General features: G+C 37.8%; 1 pseudogene; it reads right to left on the bottom strand.

Annotated features, from left to right (window-relative positions):
* LOC137025138 (zinc finger protein 721-like) overlaps positions 1-22,874 on the bottom strand; it is a 31,459-nt pseudogene extending 8,585 nt beyond the window's left edge.
* Positions 22,875-23,372: the final 498 nt, after the last annotated feature.

Here is a 23,372-nt window from a genome sequence, read left to right as displayed (position 1 = left end):
ATAAAAGTCCTTCATCTACAAAAATGGGGTATGCAGGAGGGGGCGCCATTGTGCTAAAATAATTTCTTCTAGCAAATGTCAAATTTAATCGAATTAATGTAGACGTTATCCAATTAGAGGAAAGAAAAATCAAAAGGGAGATCTCTTAAACATCTCAGATGTTTCTACTAGACAAAAATGAAGTTACTTTAACATAAAATGGAGACTTTTAGCTTGAGCTTGAACCGCTAATGTGTACGGAACTGCATGATTATTTCATAAAAATGGATTATAACCTTCTTATAGAAACTTCCTTATGTCTGATTTATAATGTATACAAATCAATTATTTTTAACCTATAATATTATAATGATGTACAATCTGTGGTTATAGTTTACAACATTAGTTTTTTAGGCACACACCATGGCTTCAGAATGTGTATTTTAGTCGGTCAGCAACCAAAATCAGGGCAGCACCACTAACCCTGAATGAAGGTGAGGAAAGGGTGGCGTAGGAGGACATTCGAGACAATATTCTTCAATGGAAGGGTGGATGTTGTGGCAGAAAATCAACCCCGACTCCACAGCATAAGAGACAAACACGTATAATTGTCTTTAAAGGTTTTATTTCTTGCAAGAAAGATCAGACAGGTCATACAGAAACACAAGTAGCTGCAGAGTGTAAGACCAAGAACGAAAGCTTCCCCTCACTTTTATATCTCTAACCTCCAAGGCCAAATCGTCTGTCCTTTTACCATATTAGGAATATCTCTTAGTGGCTGTAACTTTCCACACATCGTTAGCACAGACATGTGACAACCCCTGCTCTCTTATTTATGTCCCTTAAAGTTGTTTTACTTCCCCAACTAAGAATAATGACCACAAATGTTAAAGGTTTCTTTACCTAAAGTTTCCTATACATCACCCAAGCAGAAATTTGACATTACAGGATACATAACTCAACCTTGGTATGTTTGTGGAGGAAACATACACATTTTAAAATTTCCACAACAATCTCTTTATCAGCTTTTTGAAGTGTCAAATTTTCAGTTGTGTAGCTGTCAATGGAGGGACAAAAATCTCTCAGATTTCATCAAAAAAAAAAATCTTTTATTTGTGTTCCAGAGATGAACGAAAGTCTTACAGGTTTGAAACGACGTGAGGGCAAGTAGATGAAATTTTTGGATGAATAGAAATTTCGTTTGTTTAATTAGGGGCCTAGCCCCTATTGTAATTGTACGTTTTCCCTTTTATTATTATTATTCTTCCTCCCGAATGGGAGTCTATGGCAGCCCTATCAACGGAACATGAGAAAATGATGAAATTTGGCACACTTGTAGTGATGGTCATGTCTAGAAATCTGACCAATTTTGGAGTCTCTAGGACCAACTCTATAGCGCCACCACCAGTTCAAAAATTCAACATTCTAAAGTTTATAACTTTTGAACCATTTGCTCTAGAAAAATACAATTTAGTACATCTGATTCGTCTCTTCATGCTGATTCTATTAAAATTCTTACATTAAGTCTCCGCCCATTACAGTAGCGGCCATTTTGAAAAGTACAGTATTCCGTTTTTTCGCTACTCCTCCTTCAAAATTTGTCCAATTTTGTCCAAACTTTGATCAGGTGATCTTTGGTCTGAGCCGCACAGAAATGACTGAACAGATTTTTTTTATTCATCTTTGTTCAAAAGTTATGATGTCACGAAGTTAACGAGGTTGACCCAAAATTGCTATAGAGGCTGTATCTCGGCCAAACTTTGAGCAATCAAAACTAAAATTGGTACACTTGATCAAGACCATGATCTGAGGTTCCATGCCAAATTTGGGAACAGCGCCACCTACAGGTCATGAGATCTGAAAAATGGCTATTTTGGCCAATAACTTTTGAACACTTTATTAGAATTAGAATCCGAGGATATCGAATTTGTCAACATCGGATGAACCACGTGTCCGCCATTTTGAATTTTGTCATAAATTGCAATAACTTTTAAACAATTTGACATATCTTCACACAAATTGGTATGTATGACCTTTAGAAGGTCCTGAAGGTACCTGAGAAGTTTCAGCACAGCGCCACCTACTGTTCCACAGATGTAATGATTATTGCAAAACCACTTATAACTTTTGAAAACACTTTCCAAAATGTGTATGCTTTATGTCATTTTATTCCCTGGCTTATGCCGATTCCGACGATGTGTCATTTGTCATTTTCCTTAAATGTACCTGTCCGCCATATTGAAATAAATGGAAAACAGTTTTTTCGCTACTCCTCCTACAATTTTTGTCCAATTTTGTCCAAAATCAGCTCAGGTGATCTTTGGACCGAGCCGCACAGAAATGACTGAATGGATGTTTGATATTCGCTACCATTCCCAAGATATTCATCTCTGAATGTGACCTTGCTTGTGTTTGTTGTCTTATGCTAGTTAGCTTAGCATGCTAATTGCTTAGCATGCTAACCAGTTGTCATTCTCTTTAATGTGGCTCTTCAGTTATCAAGTTAACCATGAGCTTCATTAGAATTGTTAGCTTAGCATGCTAATATGGATAGCATGCTAAGTAATGCTTTTTTTGTGAATTCTTTGTTAGACTAAAAGGTTTCTTCCACAGTCTGTTGAATGTGCATCCTCAAGTAGCTCAATGTGTAAAGCCAGTTATCTGAAGAGCCCTGTATCCGAAGTTAGTGGGTTCGAATCCCAGGTGGAGCAGTTTTATAAAATAGTGTGTTTTGATTCCTTTACTGCCTCTTGGATTAGAAATAAATGCTTTTTGTTTCATGCTGTGTTCATTTTCATCTAAGCTTATGTACATTCTGAGTTCATTCTTGCCCGTAATTCTGAACCAGCTGTTTCATGTTTGTTCATTTTCTGCTGTTTTTCCTCTTCCTGCTCTGTATTGCACTACAGCATGATGAGCTGCAGAATGATCTAAAGTGCAGCTTTATAAGAATTCTTCATTTTGAGTTCATTTTCACATTAACTAATAAACTTCGGCAGGTGTGGAAACATTCACTTGCACAGTGGTGCAATGAGTTGAGAAATGGACCTTGGACCCGGAGGTCGTGGATTCGAATCTTGTGTGGGGTTCCTTTATACAATTGTGTGTAATGAGTCATTTTGATACCTTTTTTATCCAAATAAGGATTGTGCTAATCTTTATTCCTCTTCAATGAGATACAAGTATTTTAGTTCATTCCGTGTTCGTTCTCTGAACTTCTATTGATTTTCATTTCATTTCCACCTGTCCTTCTGAACCAGATGTTTTGCATGTACATTCAATTTCTGCTGTTTTTGCTCTTCCTGCTCCGTATTGCGCTACTGCCCCTACTGGGGCTTGGCCCCGAATTGCTGCTTGCAGCTATATTTCAGATTGTTATTGTTATAAATGAGTGGCAACAACACTGCAATCTAAAGCAAGTACACAACAATACTGGCTTCCATATAATCGATCATTTAATCATAATTTTATCTTTTAGCAAATTATCAGAAAGCCCTGAAAAAATCGTAGATTCATTGGGTGTGGGAGTGTTACGACCTGCGTTCTTGTATTTGGTATGTGGTTTTTCTTTTTCCTTTTGTTTAGCCTGTGCTCCAATAGGTTGTCCAATGATGATCTCCTCTCTCTCTATTGGTGGTTCAGAAGAGGCGTGGTCTTTATAAGGACGCTGCTGGCGTTCAACATGGAGCTCATTTCTGGTTTGGCTGCGTTTGGGTTGGGAGCTCCTGGATCCCTCCTCTGGCCGATGATCAAACTTCTAGTGAAAGTGTGCCTTTTGAACAACCTGTTGACCATGTTCTATTGTTTCTAAAGTTACCCTTTAAGAACGTGGAGCGTAGGGGTGTCCTGCCTATTTATTTTGATATCTTGGTTTGTACTTTGTTTTTCGTTAGGGAGTTAGGGAAGGTAAATTAATTTTATTCTTTATGTTCCTTTAAGTTATTTAATCCCTTTCTCCTTTTCCTTTCTAGAGTTGTTTTGTTTGTTATTTTGGCCTTTGGACACCCCGAAGAAATGCTCTCTTTCACCTGTTATGTTCATCTTTAATAAATGTAATCATATTCCTTAATTAGCTTTGTGCATTTGTTTGATTATCGACCGGAGTGACTTGAAACTGGGATTCCATTACCACAACCATACTTCTTTATTATGCCCGCTTGGAGTTATCAACTTCCCCTAGACGCAGGGCGTAGTACACATGTAACAACTAATGAGAAGGGGCGTGGTGTTTCCGGACACTTCAGGGAGTGGCTTCATAGAACCAGGAAGTCAAACAAGGCGTTCATATGACAGTGGAAACACAGGTGTAGAATAAAGGTAAAATATGTGAAAAATTCGGCTTTAAGCCGAAGCTTTAAGACATGTTAAACTGTGCCCCAAAAACACAATCAAGCCAAAGAAAAAAAACACTGAACTACACTTTTAAGCAGCCAGTTCAACAAAATCGCATTTCGTCTAGTAAGATTTTTTATTATAATAATGAAATCAATAAATAAATGCAAAGAGGTGGATTCCTGAAAATAATTTACTAATCAATATTTGTCAAATGTATTATTTATTCTGAATTGAATGAATATGTTAATGAGATAAAAAGTGATTTATTGTAATGTGTGTTCATCTATTACCAAGAGGTTTCTCTATAGGCATTTCTCAATATGCAAAGTTCAAACTTGTTTGCGGTTCATTGATTCTGCAAATGTTACAGCAGTGTACTAGATAATGTCACTCAGGTCGTCAGGCAACCTTTTCATTCATTATCTTCAATGCATGTAAAGTATTTATAACAATACAACACATAAAACACAACCTTGACTCTTTTCGTTTACATTTTAAAAAATATTAAACATATTATTGTGGTTAAGGCATGTGCATACCCTTGTCTTCAATGTAATACAATGAAATATAAAACAACACTGTCTCTTTTTGTAAAATGTCAGTTTTAATGATCAATAATAACCTTTATAAAAGTAAAAGGTATAAGAAGCTATACAGTAAGAAATAAAGCAAACAATTCAGTCAAACGTATAAAGTCAGTGTTCTAATAGGCTACAACGGTAAAGTTAAATAGCCTAAATATATAAAGTTATGAAACTTCACTTTTCTCGGCTGGGAACATGAGCACTGAGTACCCGGTGATCTCACAACTCTGAAAACGTCAGATCAAATGATCAAATACATGCTCTTTATCAATGAACCACAAATTTGAGCTTTAAATCAGTACATTCTCACCTGAAAAACTCCATATGACAAAATAACAGTAGACTGTTTAAATTACAGTTTTTCTCCTTTACTATTGCCACTTGCTGGTTAGTGCGAGATGCATTCTGGGATACCTGGCTGTCTCAAGTCCACACAAGTCACCTCTAGATGCATCCTCAATAAAAGGGGTGGATTAAGAACACATCTGGGGATTTGAACTGTACTTGGCTTGGGCAGCGACTGATGACGTTTCACAAGTCCACAAGTACAGACAAGGACCCATATTGAAAAACGGCTCATGTCTACAAGGGCTTACTCCGTTCAGGCATAACATTATGTGCACTGACAGGTGAAGTAAATAACACTGATTATCTCTTTATAAGGTGACCTGTTAGTGGGTGGGATATATTAGGCAGCAAGTAGACATTTTGTCCTCAAAGTTGATGTGTTAGAAGTGTAAGGATTTGAGCAAGTTTGACAAGGGCTAAATTATGATGGCTAGACGACTGGGTCAGAGCATCTCCAAGATTGCAGCTCTTGTGGGGTGTTCCCGGTCTGCAGTGGTCAGTATCTTTCAAAAGTGATCCAACAGTGGTGAACCAGCAACAGGGTCATGGGCCAAGGCTGAATGATGCAAGTGGGAAGCAAAGACTAGCCCGTGTTGTCACATCAGACGAGCTACTGTCGCTCAAACTGTTTAAGAAGTTAATGCTGGTTCTGATAGAAAGGTGTCAGAATACACAGAGCATCACAGTTTGTTTCGTATGGAGCTGCATAGCTTTAGACCAGTCAGGGTTACCATGCTGATCCCTGTCCACCGCCGAAAGAGCCAACAGTGGACACGTGAGCATCAGAACTGGACCACAGAGCAATGGAAGAAGGAGGCCTGGTCTGATGAATCACGTTTTCTTTTACATCATGTGGATGGCCGGGTGCGTGTGCACCTCTTACCTGGGGAACACATGGCACCAGGAGGCAAGCCTGCGGAGGCAGTGTGATGCTTTGGGCAATGTTCTGCTGGGAAACATTGGGTCCTGCCAACCATGTGGATGTTACTTTGACGCATACCACCTACCTAAGCATTGTTGCAGACCATGTACACCTTTTCATGGAAACGGTATTCCCCGGTGGCTGTGGCCTCTTTCAGCAGGATAATGCTCCTGCCACAAAGCAAAAATGGTTCCGGAATAGTTTGAGGAGCACAACAACGAGTTTGAGGTGTTGACTTGGCCTCAAAAATCCCCAGATCTCAATCCAATCGACCATCTTTGGGATTTGCTGGACAAACAAGTCTGATCCATGGAGGCCCCACCTTGCAACTTAAAGGATCTGCTTATGTTCAAAAGTTTGGGAACCATTGGTTCTTAATACTGTTTGTGGTTAGCTGGATCTATGACTGTTTTTATTAATGTTTTGTGGTGGTTGTTCATGAGTCCTTTGTTTGTTCTGACAACTGACCAATGTTCTTTAGAAAAATCCTCCAGGTCCTGGAGATACTTCAGTTTTCAATTATGTTTTTTTCTCCCACATTTGAACCCTTTGAAGCAGTGACTGTATGATTTTGAGATCCATCTTTTCACATTGAGGATGACTGAGGAACTAAAACACAACTATTCAAAAGGGTTCCAACATTTACCTATTCTCCAGAAAGAAACATGTTGCATTAAGAGCAGGGGATGTAAACTTTTTGAATTTGAAGATCAAGGGGAAATGTACTTAATTTATCAACCGGGAAACATGCAAGAATCTCCTGTTGCTTCTGAAGGGCAGTACTAAATATATATAAAAACGTTTTCACCCCTGGCTCTTAACCCTTTAAAACCAGATGTGTCGTCGGTGACACGTCCAACCAAGCTGTATTCATGTTACTGTAACTATTGAATCATTTGAGCTATCATAATAATTCAAAATGCTACAGATGGTAGACAACATGGGCTTTTTGGCTGGTAGACAACTTTGTGCCTTCTGTCAGCAAATAGTAGGTTGATCTCCAGTGTGAATTCTCATGTGGACTTCAAAGTGTCCTTTTTGAGTGAATCATTTCCCACAGTGCTGACAGGTGAACGGCTTCTCTCCAGTGTGAATTCTCAGGTGTTGGTTAAGGACTCCTTTTCGGTTGAAACTTTTTCCACAATGTTGGCAGGTGAAAGGTTTTTCTCCAGTGTGAATTCTCATATGGTCTTCAAAGTGTCCTTTTTGAGTGAATCCTTTTCCACATTGCTGGCAGGTGAAAGGGTATTTATAAGGCTTCTCTCCAGTGTGAATTCTCATGTGGACATTAAACTGTCCTTTTTGGGTGAATCCTTTTCCACAGTGCTGACAGGTGAACGGCTTCTCTCCAGTGTGAATTCTCATGTGTTGTTTAAGGACTCTTTTTCGGTTGAAACTTTTTCCATACTGCTGGCAGGTAAAATGGTATGTACAAGGCTTATTTCCAGAGTTGATTTTCAAGTGGTGTTTAAGGTGTCCTTTATGATTGAAGCTCTTTCCACACTGAGGGCAGCTGTCTTCTCTCCACTGTGAATTATCAGGTGTTGTTTAAGGACTCCTTTTCGGTTGAAACTTTTTCCACACTGAGGGCATGTATAAGGCTTCTCTCCAGTGTGAATTCTCATGTGGGCTTCAAGGTTTCATTTTCTATTGAAACTCTTTCCACACTGTTGGCAGATTAAGTTATTTTTAGTCCCAGCCTTTTGAGCTCTTTTTTGTGAGGAAGTATTTACAGTCTGTGAGCAACTGAACGTTTTTTCTCCAGTTATAAAATCATGATCATTCTTATATTGATCGTTCTTTTCAATTTCATAGAGTTCTTCAGTTTCCTTTTTCAGTGCCATCAGGTCTAAAAAAGACAAATACAAGTTAACCCCACTTTAATGGCATAAAGCAAATGACATCAAAACATTTATACATGTAAAAACCAACATAAAACACATAAAACAAAAAACAACATAATGACTTATTTAGTAATGGCCGATTTCAAAACACTGCTTCAGGAAGCATCGGAGCATAATGAATCTTTTGTGTCGAATCAGCTGTTCTGAGCGCCGAAGTCACGTGATTTTAGCAGTTTGGCTGTTTGACATGCGATCCAAATCATGATTCGACACAAAAGATTCATAACGCTCCAAAGCTTCCTGAAGCAGTGTTTTGAAATCGGCCATCACTAAATAAGTTGCAAGTTTGTTTGTTTTTTGGCGCACCAAAAATATTCTCGTCACTTTATAATATTAATATTGAACCACTGTACTCACATGAACTGATTTAATTATGTTTTTAGTACATTAAAGGATCTTGAGAGAGGAAGTGTCATTGCTCCCTATGGAGGCCTCACTGAGCCATCGGATTTCATCAAAAATATCTTAATTTGTGTTCTGAAGATGAACGAAGGTCTTATGGGTGTGGAACAGCATGATGGTGATTAATATACCTAATTTAGGAGCTGAGACCTAGTCTTAACCCATAGGAAACTTGCAGGACATTCTGATGTTGACCTCTTACATGTCCAAAGCTCAAAGCAAATATGATTTTTCATTTCCTGACCGCTTTGTATAAACTACATAAGAAATTTTAATATTTTAAATTAAGGCACTAACATTTACCAACTATTTAAAAAGGCAAAAACAATATTATCACTATAGACAGTCTAGGGATGGGCATTTTTCCTAAATATTGTATTTGAATTATTGAAAACAATCATATTCCTTTATACTCTTTATGTGCTTGTGATTTTTTTGTTTTGCCAGCGCCAGCATTTTTGATCATTTTCACTATTGGACAAATTTAATAAGGATAATAAGCGATGATAATAATAAGCGACGAAGTTTAAAAGCAGGATATAAAGGATAGTTGGAACCTAAAGCTTTAATTTATGGTTTGCATTTTATATATTTTTCTTAAGGATCACATAGTCACAGACGTACTCTACAGTAATTACCTGATCACTAATTAGACAGACAGAATTTATTCTGTAATATAAGTGAACCAGTGTCATCAAAACGCGTGATTGGTGTAGACAGTACCACCATCTACCAAGTTTTATACATTTCTGTGAGTACACTGTCAATACTGTACTTGATACTGTACTTAAACTGAATCAAAATGACATAACATTTAAGAAATTAATGTCATTAACTGTTTACTATGGTACTGTTAAAATACTGGCTTACACAGTCTAATTAAATTGATAGTTCAGATCTTTAGACTGTAGTGAGCCACTTTAGTTTGGCAACCTGTCATATTGAGGTGTTTATTACATGGTTCAGTTTTTTCCAAATATATTGTCAGTACTGATAAAAGGTTAACATATTCAATATACACTGGTTAATTTGTTTGCAAAAACAAAAACACTTCAACAGCATTTATTAATCTTTGTTTGTGTTAATTTCAGCAATTGCCAATACATTTTTTAAATTAAAAGTTGTAACTGTTAACATGAAAGAGTGCATTTTGTACTTTATACTCTGAGTTAATTCTCAAACCCTATTTAGACAAGATTTGAGTTACAATTCTTGTCACCTGAGGTCAGTGATTTTGCATTAGTGAGTCTGCCAAAAAGTATGTGCATTTTACAGAGATTGTGCAAGAAATAACAGACTTGGTATATTCGCATGGGATCAAAATTAGAAACTATGTCCGTAAAACTCATTCTCTAACCACATACGGGAAAACAAGTCCCATCCAGAGGAATTTACCTAGAGTTTTTCAGCAAACTCTGTGGTCCTCTGAGAAATGCCATCTGAAAGTTAAAGGTGCCCTAGAACACTATTTCACAAGGTGTAACATAAGTCTAAGGTGTCCCCAGAGTGTGTTTGTGAAGTTCCAGCTCAAAATATTTTATACCATGTTTTAACTGCCTGATTTGGGGTTTGATCAAAAATGTACCTTTAAATGGACATACTCCCTGCCCTCAAGCTCATGACTGTCCAGCTCTCCTAAATAATTTTGAAGCTGAGACCTAGTCTAGAAACCTTTATGAATCACTCTTATTCTTAAGTCTATAAGAGTAAAATTAATTCAATCTTAGAACTTTGACACACTTGAGACAAAAACTTTACTCCATTTCAATTAGTGCAAGGCACAAGACAGGGATGCCCCATTTCTCCACTTTCTATTTGCCCTATTTATTGAACCACTGAGCCAATAGATTAGGCAGAATCTTTCGATTAAAAGGATATATATGGAGCATTAATTAGCCCTCTTTGTGGACGATATATTGTCATCTATGAGCCAACCCACAAAGTCCCTCCCTACACTATTTCACTTTCTTGAGGGGTATGAGGTTATATCGGGTTATAAACTCAATGTTTCCCAAACCCAGGTATTAATACTAAATTATGATCCACCTGGATAAATAAAGAGAAATATAATCTTAAATGTCAATTCATTATTAAGGAGTAAACATCTCCGGACACATAATTTATTTGATTTAAATTACAGCCCTTTGATTAAGAAAATAAAATCAGATTTAAAGGTGCCCTAGAACGTTTTTTTAAAAGATGTAATATCCCACTGAGCAAATTACGTCCAGAAGACGTCTTTTTGAGGTCTTGTCTCAGGTTGAAAAGACGTCCACTGAGGGGCCAGAATGAAATTTTTTATGACGTCTTTTTTTGACGTCTTCTGGACATCCGATATAGAAGAACACGCAGAATCACCAAAGGAGAAAAATCACAATTTTTAAGCCACCATCGTGGAGATGAGTGTTTGTTTTAGTTGGACTCTTGACCCTTAACTTATTAATATTAGAGTTTGTTTGAGCAGTTAACTGAGTCATAACAGCCAGACAAGTAAAGAGAAATGATCAGGTGTTGATTATGTTTTCACATAATCATTATATGACCTGAATCACTGAACTCATTTAGAGCCCAATCTCTGAGTTAGATTTACATTGATTACAGCAGAACTGTGATTCTACAGCAGAAGGTTAGCTTTATCAATATGCTCGCTTTAAATAAAAGCTTGCAAATGGATTTCTGCCTGAGTCCCGATTCGTTACAATATGTAAAGGACAAGTGGATTAGGGAAAGAACATTAAATATTTCAAAGGAGGAGGAGAATTTGTAAAGCACAGTGGCAATACACTAGCTCAGCCACATGGAGACAATTTTGTTGAAAAAAACGTTATAAGGTTTTTTATTACACCATTACAGAAAAAACACAAAGGGAAGGGTATTAGCTGCTGGAGATCATGTGGGGAAATGGAAGCAAACCACTATCATATTTTTTGTGAATATCAGAATCTGTACTGGAAAGAGATTAAAAGATGTCTGGAAGTTGTCTGAGGTACAGATTGATTTTACCTGTGAATTTTTATACTTTGGTAATATGTCCTCTGAGAGGTGGAAAAGAAAGGACAAGAAGCTGTTGTTAATTCTCCTAGCAGCTAGTAAAAACATAATTTACAGAAATTGGTTAAAACCAGTGACCCACGGTGAAGGAATGGATTGATATAATACATAATATAAATGTGATGGAAAAATTATATTTCTCCCTAAAAGCACAAAGGGAAGAATTCCTCCAAATATGAATTAAATTGATTGATTACATTAAACCAGTATGCACAGATCTTTTTTAAAAGGTTGTTTTCCTTTATTTTTGTTTTACCTTTGGAATAAGGAAACTTTTGGCATTTGTTGTAATATCACCCCATGTTCTGTTGTATATACAGTGGGTACGGAAAGTATTCAGACCCCCTTAAATTTTTCACTCTTTGTTATATTGCAGCCATTTGCTAAAATCATTTAAGTTCATTTTTCCCCCCTCATTAATGAACACACAGCACCCCATATTGACAGAAAAACACAGAATTGTTGACATTTTTGCAGATTTATTAAAAAAGAAAAACTGAAAAGTATTTAGACCCTTTGCTCAGTATTTAGTAGAAGCACCCTTTTGATCTAATACAGCCATGAGTCTATTTGGGAAAGATGCAACAAGTTTTTCACTCCTGGATTTGGGGATCCTCTGCCAATCCTCCTTGCAGATCCTCTCCAGTTCTGTCAGGTTGGATGGTAAACGTTGGTGGACAGCCATTTTTAGGTCTCTCCAGAGATGCTCAATTGGGTTTAAGTCAGGGCTCTGGCTGGGCCATTCAAGAACAGTCACGGAGTTGTTGTGAAGCCACTCCTTCGTTATTTTAGCTGTGTGCTTAGGGTCATTGTCTTGTTGGAAGGTAATCCTTCGGCCCAGTCTGAGGTCCTGAGCACTCTGGAGAAGGTTTTCATCCAGGATATCCTTGTACTTGGCCGCATTCATCTTTCCCTCGATTGCAACCAGTCGTCCTGTCCCTGCAGCTGAAAAACACCCCCAAAGCATGATGCTGCCACCACCATGCTTCACTGTTGGGACTGTATTGCAGTGCCTGGTTTTCTCCACACATACCGCTTAGAATTAAGGCCAAAAAGTTCTATCTTGGTCTCATTAGACCAGAGAATCTTATTTCTCACCATCTTGGAGTCCTTCAGGTGTTTTTAGCAAACTCCATGCGGGCTTTCATGTATCTTGCACTGAGGAGAGGCCTCCGTCGGGCCACTCTGCCATAAAGCCCCGACTGGTGGAGGGCTGCAGTGATGGTTGACTTTCTACAACTTTCTCCCATCTCCTGACTGCATCTCTGGAGCTCAGCCACAGTGATCTTTGGGTTCTTCTTTACCTCTCTCACCAAGGCTCTTCTTCCCCGATAGCTCAGCTCTAGGAACGGTTCTGGTCGTCCCAAACGTCTTTCATTTAAGGATTATGGAGGCCACTGTGCTCTTAGGAACCTTAAGTGCAGCAGAAATTTTTTTGTAACCTTGGCCAGATCTGTGCCTTGCCACAATTCTGTCTCTGAGCTCTTCAGGCAGTTCCTTTGACCTCATGATTCTCATTTGCTCTGACATGCACTGTGAGCTGTAAGGTCTATATATAGACAGGTGTGTGGCTTTCCTAATCAAGTCCGAATCAGTATAATCAAACACAGCTGGCTCATATGAAGGTGTAGAACCATCTCAAGGATGATCAGAAGAAATAGACAGCACCTGAGTTAAATATATGAGTGTCACAGCAAAGAGTCTGAATACTTAGGACTATGTGATATTTTAGTTTTTCTTTTTTAATAAATCTGCAAAAATGTCAACAATTCTGTGTTTTTCTGTCAATATGGGGTGCTGTGTGTACATTAATGAGGAAAAAAATGAACTTAAATGATTTTAACAAATGGCTGCAATATAACAAAGAGTGAAAAATTTAAGGGGGTCTGAATACTTTCCGTACCCAATGTACTTCGAATCAAGAGGGCCTGGATGGACTAGAGCTTAGATCAGGCCCAACAAATCAAGCCCGACCCTACCCGAGCACGTTGTGTCCGAGCCCGGCCCGACACGTCCACTGTAATTATGAGCCAGAGCCCGATTTAAACCCGACCATTTTTAATATGTGGGCCGTTATAACCAGGGGCGGCGCCAGATTTTTTTTTTACGCAGGTGCTGCTGTGCTAGATCATTTAGGCTACAGGGGGGAGCTGCGCAGTTATATAAATTATATAAATACTATTAATAAATGAGCAAAAATTGGCCACTCAATATTAAATATTAAATTATTTTAATTATCATAATTTAAAATTAAGTTTTAATTTTATTAAATTGAACAAGCTCAACATTCAGCATTCAAATATTCTTAAAGATTAATTATTATTAATAATGTTACTTCAACATATTGTTATTTCAACATAATATGTGTGTGAGCAACAAGCAAGATGTGCATTTGTAAATTCGGTGACAGCGTGTGTTACCAGTTTCAAAAGCTGTGTGACTGCGGCGCGCCGGCGCCTCCATGTCATAATTACATTGTCTGCTATATTGCTTTTTATGTATTAAATCCAGGTAATTGGATGATGAAAAATGTATTAAAATTAAGATACAATTTATACTAAACGAAATTCACTTTAAAGAAAATCTTTCTTCAAAACAAAACTTAACAAACTTGAAACAAAATGTGCTTATTTAATGGCTAAAACACGTAGACTACAGACTCTCTTTTTGTACAAATTGCAGCACATTCATTTAATTCTGAATTTTGCACATGTAAGTTGAAAAGCATTTGTTTGTGCATAGTAAACATATCTGTAACATTTATCAAGTTCATTTATTAATTATTATCTTAATGAATAATACGACAAGGAAGAAGCATGTAAACTGCGTTGTTTGTTTATTAAAACTAGTTTAAAATGTTTCCATACCTCCGATTTTCCTCCAGACTTGCTCAAAGTTAATTCTCCTGTTTTAATTTTTTTCTTTGCTTCTTCAAACTCCATGTTGTACTTAAGCCTCGTATGGCTCCGACAAGGTTTTGTTCCGTCTTCTGCACGGTGTCAACTCACACCAGAAGTGAAGTGGCTGGATTCGCGAGACCACTAGATTTGCCTGACCAACATTGTTTTCGTTAAATTTTTCATGTTTTTAATGGCTAAATGGTTATATTTTGTCCGGTTTGATTGTGTTTATTGCTATGCCATACTTTATCTTGAAGTTTTTCAAGTCTTCTAAATGTGGATGATCACCACATAATTATTGGAGATGGCTTCAATTTGGTCCAAGACGTCTTGCTTTATAGGTCTTCCTCTAAGCAGTCTGTTTTATCTAAATCGGCGAACATCGTATTAAATTATGCCTCACAGCTGGGACTCTCTGACCCCTGGAGATATAAGAATCCTCAAGATAAAGCTTTCTCATTCTTTTCTCATGTACATTGCACCTTCTCAAGAATTGACTTTTTCTTGCTAGATAACAAGTTGTTAAACTGTATTAATGCATGTACATAACACACAGTAGTGATTTCTGATCACGCCCCTGTTTCAGTTGATATTGCTTTATCCCCCAGTCGATTCTCACCCTCCTTTTGAAGATTTGACTCTTCTATATATCAGATTCATATATATTTTGAACTCAATCAGACCCCAGATGTCAGTAGTCTTAATCTTTGGGAGGCCTGTAAGGCCTTTATCCATGGCAGGTTATTTCCTATGTTTCTCATTTGAGGAAGGCAAAAAAATCTAGCCTATTTACTGTTGTTGAAGATCTGCAGAAGCTGGATGTGATCTGTAGTGCCTCGCCATTCCCCTCCTGTTATACTAAACGGTTACAGTTACATGCAGAATATGATCTTTTGATGACAAATGTAACAGTGAGGCAACTTAGACAACTATCAGATCAAATCTTGTAGAAGATATATCAGTCTAGCCTTGCCAGGCAAACACAAGTCACCTCTAGATGCATCCTCAATAAAAGGGGTGGATTAAGAACACATCTGGGTATTTTAACTGTATTTGGCTAGATGTAAACTTAGAATTGGAGCAGTACTTGGGCAGCGACTGATGACGTTTCACAAGTCCACAAGTACAGACAAGACTGGGAACACTCTTGTGGGGTGGCAGTGGTCAGTATCTATCAAAAGTGATCCAAGGAAGGGATCCAGTGGTGAACCGGCGACAGGGTCATGGGCCAAGGCTGAATGATGCACGTGGTGAGCGAAGGCTGGCCTGTGTTGTCTGATCCAACAGACGAGCTACTGCAGCTCAAACTGCTCAAGAAGTTAATGCTGGTTCTGATAGAAAGGTGTCAGAACACAGTGCATCACAGTTTGTTGCGTATGGAGCTGCATAGCTGCAGACCAGTCAGGGTGCCCATGCTGACCCCTGTGTGATGCTTTGGGCAATGTACTGCTGGGAAACCTTGGGTCCTGCCATCCATGTGGATGTTACTTTGACAAGTACCACCTACCTAAGCATTGTTGCAGACCATGTACACCCTTTCATTGAAACATTATTCCCTGGTGGCTGTGGTCTCTTTCAGCAGGATAATGCTCCTGCCACAAAGCAAAAATGGTTCAGGAATAGTTTGAGGAGCACAACGTCGAGTTTGAGGTGTTGACTTGGCCTCCAAATTCCCCGGATCTCAATCCAATCGACCATCTTTGGGATGTGCTGAACAAACAAGTCAAATCCATGGAGGCCCCACCTTGCAACTTAAAGGATCTGCTTATGTTCAAAAGTTTGGGAACCATTGGTTCTTAATGCTGTGTGTGTTTACCTGGATGATCTACAACTGTTTTTTATATATATATATATTTTGTGGTGGTTGTTCATGAGTCCCTTGTTTGTTCTGAGCAGTTAAACTGCCCAATGTTCTTCAGAAAATCCTTCAGGTCCTGCATATCCTTCAGTTTTCAATGATTTTTTTCTCCCATATTTGAACCCTTTCGAGCAGTGACTGTATGATTTTGAGATCCATCTTTTCACATTGAGGATGATTGAGGAACTAAGACACAAATATTCAAAAGGGTTCAAACATTTACTGATTCTCCAGAAGGAAACATGTTGCATTAAGAGCCGGGGATGTAAACGTTTTGAATTTGAAGATCAAGGTAAATTGTATTTAATTTGTCATCCAGGAAACATGCAAGCATATTCTGTTGCTTCTGAAGGGCAGCACTAAATATATATTAAAACGTTTTCACCCCTGGCTCTTAACCCTTTAAAACTAGATGTGTCGTCGGTGACACGTCCAACCAAGCTGTATTCATGTTACCGTAACTATTGAATAATTTACGCTATGATAATAATTCAAAATGCTACAGATGTTAGACAACATGGGCTTTTCTGCAATATATGAGTTATTACGGTAATTTTGTGCTTTCCGTCAGCAAATGGTAGGTTGCTCTCCGGCGTGAATTCTCAAGTGGAGTTTAAATTGTCCTTTATAATTGAAACTTTTTCCACACTATTGGCAGGGGAAAGGCTTCTCTCCAGTGTGAATTCTCATGTGGACATTAAACTGTCCTTTTTGAGTGAATCCTTCCCCACAGTGCTGACAGGTGAAAGGCTTCTCTCCAGTGTGAATTCTCAGATGTTGTTTAAGGACTCCTTTTCGGTTGAAACTTTTTCCACACTGTTGGCAAGTGAAAGGTTTCTCTCCAGTGTGAATTCTCATGTGATCTTCAAAGTGTCCTTTTTGAGTGAATCCTTTTCCACAGTGCTGGCAGGTGAAAGGGTATTTATAAGACTTCTCTCCAGTGTGAATTCTCATGTGGACTTCAAAGTGTCCTTTTTGACTGAATCCTTTCCCACAGTGCTGGCAGCTGTAAGGCTTCTCTCCAGTGTGAATTCGCAGGTGTTGTTTAAGGACTCCTTTTCGGTTGAAACTTTTTCCACACTGTTGGCAAGTGAAAGGCTTCTCTCCAGTGTGAATTCTCATGTGATCTTCAAAGTGCCCTTTTTTAGTGAATCCTTTTCCACACTGCTGGCAGGTAAAAGGGTATGTACAAGACTTCTCTCCAGAGTAGATTTTCAAGTGGTTTTTAAGGTGTCCTTTATGATTGAAACCCTTTCCACACTGAGGGCATATGTAAGGCTTCTCTCCAGTGTGAGTTCTCACGTGGACTTCAAAGTGTCCTTTTTGAGTGAATCCTTTTCCACAGTGCTGGCAGGTGAAAGGCTTCTCACCAGTGTGAATTCTCAGGTGTTGTTTAAGGCTTCCTTTTCGGTTGAAACTTTTTCCACACTGTTGGCAGGTGAAAGGCTTCTCTCCAGTGTGAATTCTCATATGGTCTTCAAAGTGTCCTTTTTGAGTGAATCCTTTTCCACAGTGCTGGCAGGTGAAAGGCTTCTCTCCGGTGTGAATTCTCAGGTGTTGTTTAAGGCTTCCTTTTCGGTTGAAACTTTTTCCACACTGTTGGCAGATGAAAGGTTTCTCTCCAGTGTGAATTCTCATGTGGTCTTCAAAGTGTCCTTTTTGAGCAAATCCTTTTCCACAGTGCTGGCAGGTGAAAGGGTATGTATAAGGCTTCTCTCCAGTGTGAGTCCTCATGTGGTCTTCAAAGTGTCCCATTTTATTGAAACCCTTTCCACACTGAGGGCATTTATACAGCTTATCTCCAGTGTGAATTCTCATGTGGCTATGAAGGTTTCCTTGTTGACTGAAACTTTTCCCACATTGTTTGCAGGTGAAAGGCTTATCTCCAGAGTGAATTTTCATGTGGACTTCATACCGTCCTTCTTGAATGAATCCTTTTCCACACTGAGGGCATGTGTAAGGCTTCTCTCCAGTGTGAATTCTCATGTGGACATTAAACTGTCCTTTTTGAGTGAATCCTTTTCCACAGTGCTGACAGGTGAAAGGCTTCTCCCCGGTGTGAATTCTCATGTGTTGTTTAAGGACTCTTTTTCGGTTGAAACTTTTTCCACACTGTTTGCAGGTGAAAGGCTTCTCTCCAGTGTGAATTCTCATGTGGTCTTCAAAGTGTCCCATTTTATTGAAACCCTTTCCACACTGAGGGCATGTATAAGACTTCTCTCCAGTGTGAATAGTCATGTGGGCTTCAAGGTTTCCTTTTCTATTGAAACTCTTTCCACACTGTTGGCAGATGAAGTGATTTTTAGTCCCAGCCTTTTGAGCTCTTTTTTGTGAGGAAGTATTTACAGTCTGTGAGCAACTGAAAATTTTTTCTCCAGTTATAAAATCATGATGATTCTTATATTGATCTTTCTCTACGATTTCATCAAGTACTTCAGTCTCCTTTTTCAGTGCCATCAGGTCTAAAAAAGACAAATACAAGTTAACCCCACTTTAATGGCATAAAGCAACTGACATCAAAACATCTATGCATGTAAAAACCAACATAAAAGTAGATCTTAAACTAAACGAATATTAGAGGTGTTACATGTTAATTCAGAAGCATTCTCAATATTGTTAACTCTTTACTTGGTTTAGGACATGTTAAAACTTTTATACCCAAATTAAAACCCATTTTGACCCAGGAGATCTGGGGTCTCATTTATAAAGCGTGTTCCTGCGCAAAGGTTTTGATCTATAAAAACAAACTTGACGGGAAAATGTGCGCACCTTTAAGCAAACTTTGAGCCGTGCGTACGCACATTCTGGAGACAAAGTGATATGAATTGAGATAGTAGATGTGCTACTTTCGATCACTTTTCCAGTGACACGCTGTTTTATGACAGCGAGGAGCGCTAGGAGCACAATAATTCCTCCTTAAACTAAACTGCAGATGTTATGGCAAAATATTTTTTTCAGAATAACGATCAGTGATGCACACTTAACTTAGATATTATGGAAGACACTGCTGGATTCGGTGGTCGAACGGTACGTTGTCCAGTTTGAATAGGTCCAATAATATCTTACTGTACAACCACAGCTGCAGGAGGTGTTGATGTCGTGTGAAGGATCTTCAAACAATTACCATTTGAAGAATATAATTTGAGGAAACGGTAAGATTTACATGTTTTCTTTTTAAAATACTCTGTCAGTGACGCGCCGAGTCAGACAATTGTATTTAAGTAGGCCGATCTGTTTCCACTAAAAATAGCCTTTAAACTTCCTAAAAGATATGTTCACCTCATCAGCAAAACTGCATACATTTGATTTGAATTGTTTAAAACTATTAAAATACTATCTGGCCAGTGGAAATTAATGAATCAACTCTATCCTAAAACCTTTATCTGAAGTATTTTTTTACAATTTTGTTTTTATGGATATTTTGATATATTTATTCTAAAACATAAAGAGGATATTGGATAATCTTTATCAATATAATGTGTGGCACAAATGGCATTTATAGTCCATATCTAATATTTTCCAATGTCTTTTACCTTTGACGGTGTTAACCATGGTGTCACATGGATGGGAACGTGTATGGAAATGATATGCAGATGAGGTTATGCATAGTAAAACTAGGCGTCATAAGCTCCATATATGGTTATTTCGGGGAGGAGACAGGGTGGAGATGCACGTACGCACGATCTTCCACTGACTGGGATTTATAAAGGGATTTGTGTGCAGGTTCTGGCATACATATGGTTTTATAAATCTGATTTTTTTTGTGCGTACGCAGAATCTAGCTTTTGCGTGTACGTACACTTTTAGTAGGGATCCTATGCAAAGTTTTATAAATGAGACCCCTGGTTAATTTTAGACTGATACTATAACCTAAAAGTAGATAAATAAAAAGTAGATACTTTTGAGTGTGTAGCAAAAGAGAGGACAAGCTTTGGGACGTACTAGCTCATCATTCACTTGTGTCTTTGCTCTCTGCCGCATCCTGTCTCTATAAACTGGCCTGTCAATCATCTTAAATCCTCCACATTTCATTTAATTTCCTACCGTATTGGAGAGAAATGCAGTAGCACATTGATCTGCAGTTGCGGGTCTTTCATGTGGAGACTCTCCTCATATTAACGAAAAATGATGCATTCAAAAGTTAATGGCGCAATGGATCTTTATAAAAGTCCACATTGTTATCGCAGATGAAATGTCACTCAAGCCTTTATCCAAATATCTGAGTTAGTCGCACATATCCACCATGTTTTGTAGTTAAACACTTTTTACTGGTATTTGTAGTTCTGAATTGAATCCTGATCCAAAGCGCAATGGGTTGTGGACAATCTTAGCCTTTATATTGTGCAAGGATCCACTCTTCTAAAATCTACCAGAAATAGTAGATCATCCGGGGACTTTTGGCATACTCTTTTCAACATACTATTACTCATCGGGACACACTTATTTTAACCTCACATACTATTTTGGGTGGATTATATGTACGCAGGGTGATTTTCTAAGGCAGGGATAGCCAACCCTGTTTCTGGAGGGCTACCTTCCTGCATTCTTCAGTTCCAGCCCTGCTCCAACACACTTAACTGTTATACCATGAACACCTTGATTAGCTGGTTCAGGTTTGTTTGACAGGGTTGGAGCTAAACTCTGCAGGATAGTAGCCCTCAAAGACCAGGGTCGGAGACCCCTTTTCTAGGGGTTAAGAGGCAATAAATAAACTTAAGAAACGGGGGTGGGAGTGGGGGTGGAAACAAGGACAAACTCGCCGCTTAACCATCAGACCAAAAAACGATCACACAGTAATTCCATGTAATTATTTATTCAAAGTAATCTGGCAATTACCAACATCCATAACACTATTTGTTAGAAATATCAGTAAAATAGTGTCTTCTGATTTGAATGTTCAATTTGGCAAAGAAACTGTATTTGTGGATAATTTCATTCAAGATTTAAGCTCTATTACTGCACAGAAACTGCTTGTTGATGTTAAAAATAACCTGCTTTTGCCATCTGATTTTTGTTTTTTAGCAAAATAAAGAAAATAAAGTTTCAAACAAAAATTTATTGCATTATCAATGCTTTCATTTTGTGGGGATGAAATTTTATATGGTTGTGTATTTAATCTGTGAATATTTAAGTAGGTGCTCTAGAATTGAAAATGTAATTTACCTCGGAATAGTTAAATAATTAGAGTTCTGTACATGGAAATGACATACAGTGAGTCTCAAACTCCATTGTTTCCTCCTTCTTATGTAAATCTAATGCATAAAAAAACACCATGGAAAAACAGGCAAATCTCAACATAACACCTACTGTGACGCAACAGTCGGGATCATTATTATGTACGCCCCCAACTTTTGCATATGCCAGCCCATGTTCAAGGCATTAGACAAGCCAGTATTAACGTCTGGAGCAGCAAAGCCGAATCAACAGACTTTATGCAGGTAAGCAAGCAAGAACAATAGCCAAAAATGGCAAATGGAGCAATAATAAATGACATGATCATGATATTTTTAATGATATTTGTAAATTGTCTTTCTAAATGTTTTTTTAGCATGTTACTAATGTATTGTTAAATGTGGTTAAAGTTACCATCGTTTATTACTGTATTCACAGAGACAAGACTGTCATTATTTTAATTTTTAAACACTTGCAGTCTGTATAATTCATAAACACAACTTCATTCTTTATAAATCTCTCCAACAGTGTGTAATGTTAGCTTTAGCCACTGAGCATAGCCTCAAATTCATTCAGAATCAAATGTAAACATCCAAATAAATACTATCGTTACACGATTAGACATGCTGCATGACGAACACTTTGTAAAGATCCATTTTGAGGGTTATATTAGCTGTGTGAACTTTGTTTATGCGATGTATTGTAGAGTCGAGAGCTTGGGGACGGGGGGCACGAGCATTTAAAGGGGAAGCAGCCTGAATTGGTGCATATTTAATTACACCCCAAAATAGGCAGTTAAAAAATGAATTAAAAAAATCTATGGGATATTTTGAGCTGAAACTTCACAGACACATTCAGGGGACACCTTAAACTTATATTACATTGTGTGAAAAAGGGTTCTAGGGCACCTTTAAACTAATAACATTTCATGCAATTTTATTTTTAAAAATTCAATAATCCATTTTTACATGAGACTTCAATTTCAAATACCATCAATAGAGTCATGTGACCTTGACCAGTTATGTGGCTGTAGGTTTTTAGGCTTGTCCTCCAATCCCCATTTAGTTCATTCGGTTGTGTGAAAAAGAAAGGACACCCTTTTGAATACTGTGGTTTTATGTATCAGGAAATAATAAAAAAACAAAATAATCTGGGCATGTATAAAACCTCTCAGAATTGCTTAAGCCTTTCACTTGAGTAAGAAACCAACCTGTTTGTTCCTCAGTTTCTTCATGTTTCACTGTTAATGTTTCTTCAATCTTCAGGTCTTCACTCTCCTCTTTAATAAACACCATATTTGTTTGTTCATCAGTTTCTTCATGTTTCAAACCGTATGTTTCTTCAATCTTCATATCTTCACTCTCCACTTTAATAAATGCCATCTTTATAATAGTACTTCACCAGGAGTTTTTCTGTGTTTGTCCTGTTTAAGTTGAGAATAATCAACAAAAATGAAAATACATTCAAACAAAATCTCCCTAGTTCAGTGTTTGAACGACTTATTAAAAAAAACTAAATTAGCAATTAACATTAATAACAGAATGCAAATAAATGCATTTTTATTATTAACATGTTTATTTATTTGAAGCTTATATTTAATACTACCCTTTAATAAAAACATTTGCAGTTGTTTTGTGAAAGTTGTCACTACACATTAATTGTGTTTGTTGTTCTCATTAATTTACACTGTTTTGAGTAACTTGTGACTTCAGCGTGCGGATGATTCGAATCAGTGAATCATTTTGTGAAACAATTGATTCAAACTGACTCGGAGTTACAAAAAGTTCAGTTTCTTCATCACTACCCAATAATGACTGAATTTATGTTTATGATAAAGATTCACAATATAGAGAGCGAAATTAGACGCACTTTATTACTTCTGTTTTCTGTTACAAACAATAATGTTCAGTTAGGTTA

Source organism: Chanodichthys erythropterus, chromosome 8 (genome assembly GCF_024489055.1).
Source record: "Chanodichthys erythropterus isolate Z2021 chromosome 8, ASM2448905v1, whole genome shotgun sequence".
Classification (NCBI taxonomy): Eukaryota; Metazoa; Chordata; class Actinopteri; order Cypriniformes; family Xenocyprididae; genus Chanodichthys; species Chanodichthys erythropterus.
Note: the sequence above shows the minus strand (reverse complement) of the source record. Positions and strands in the feature narration are given on the sequence as shown.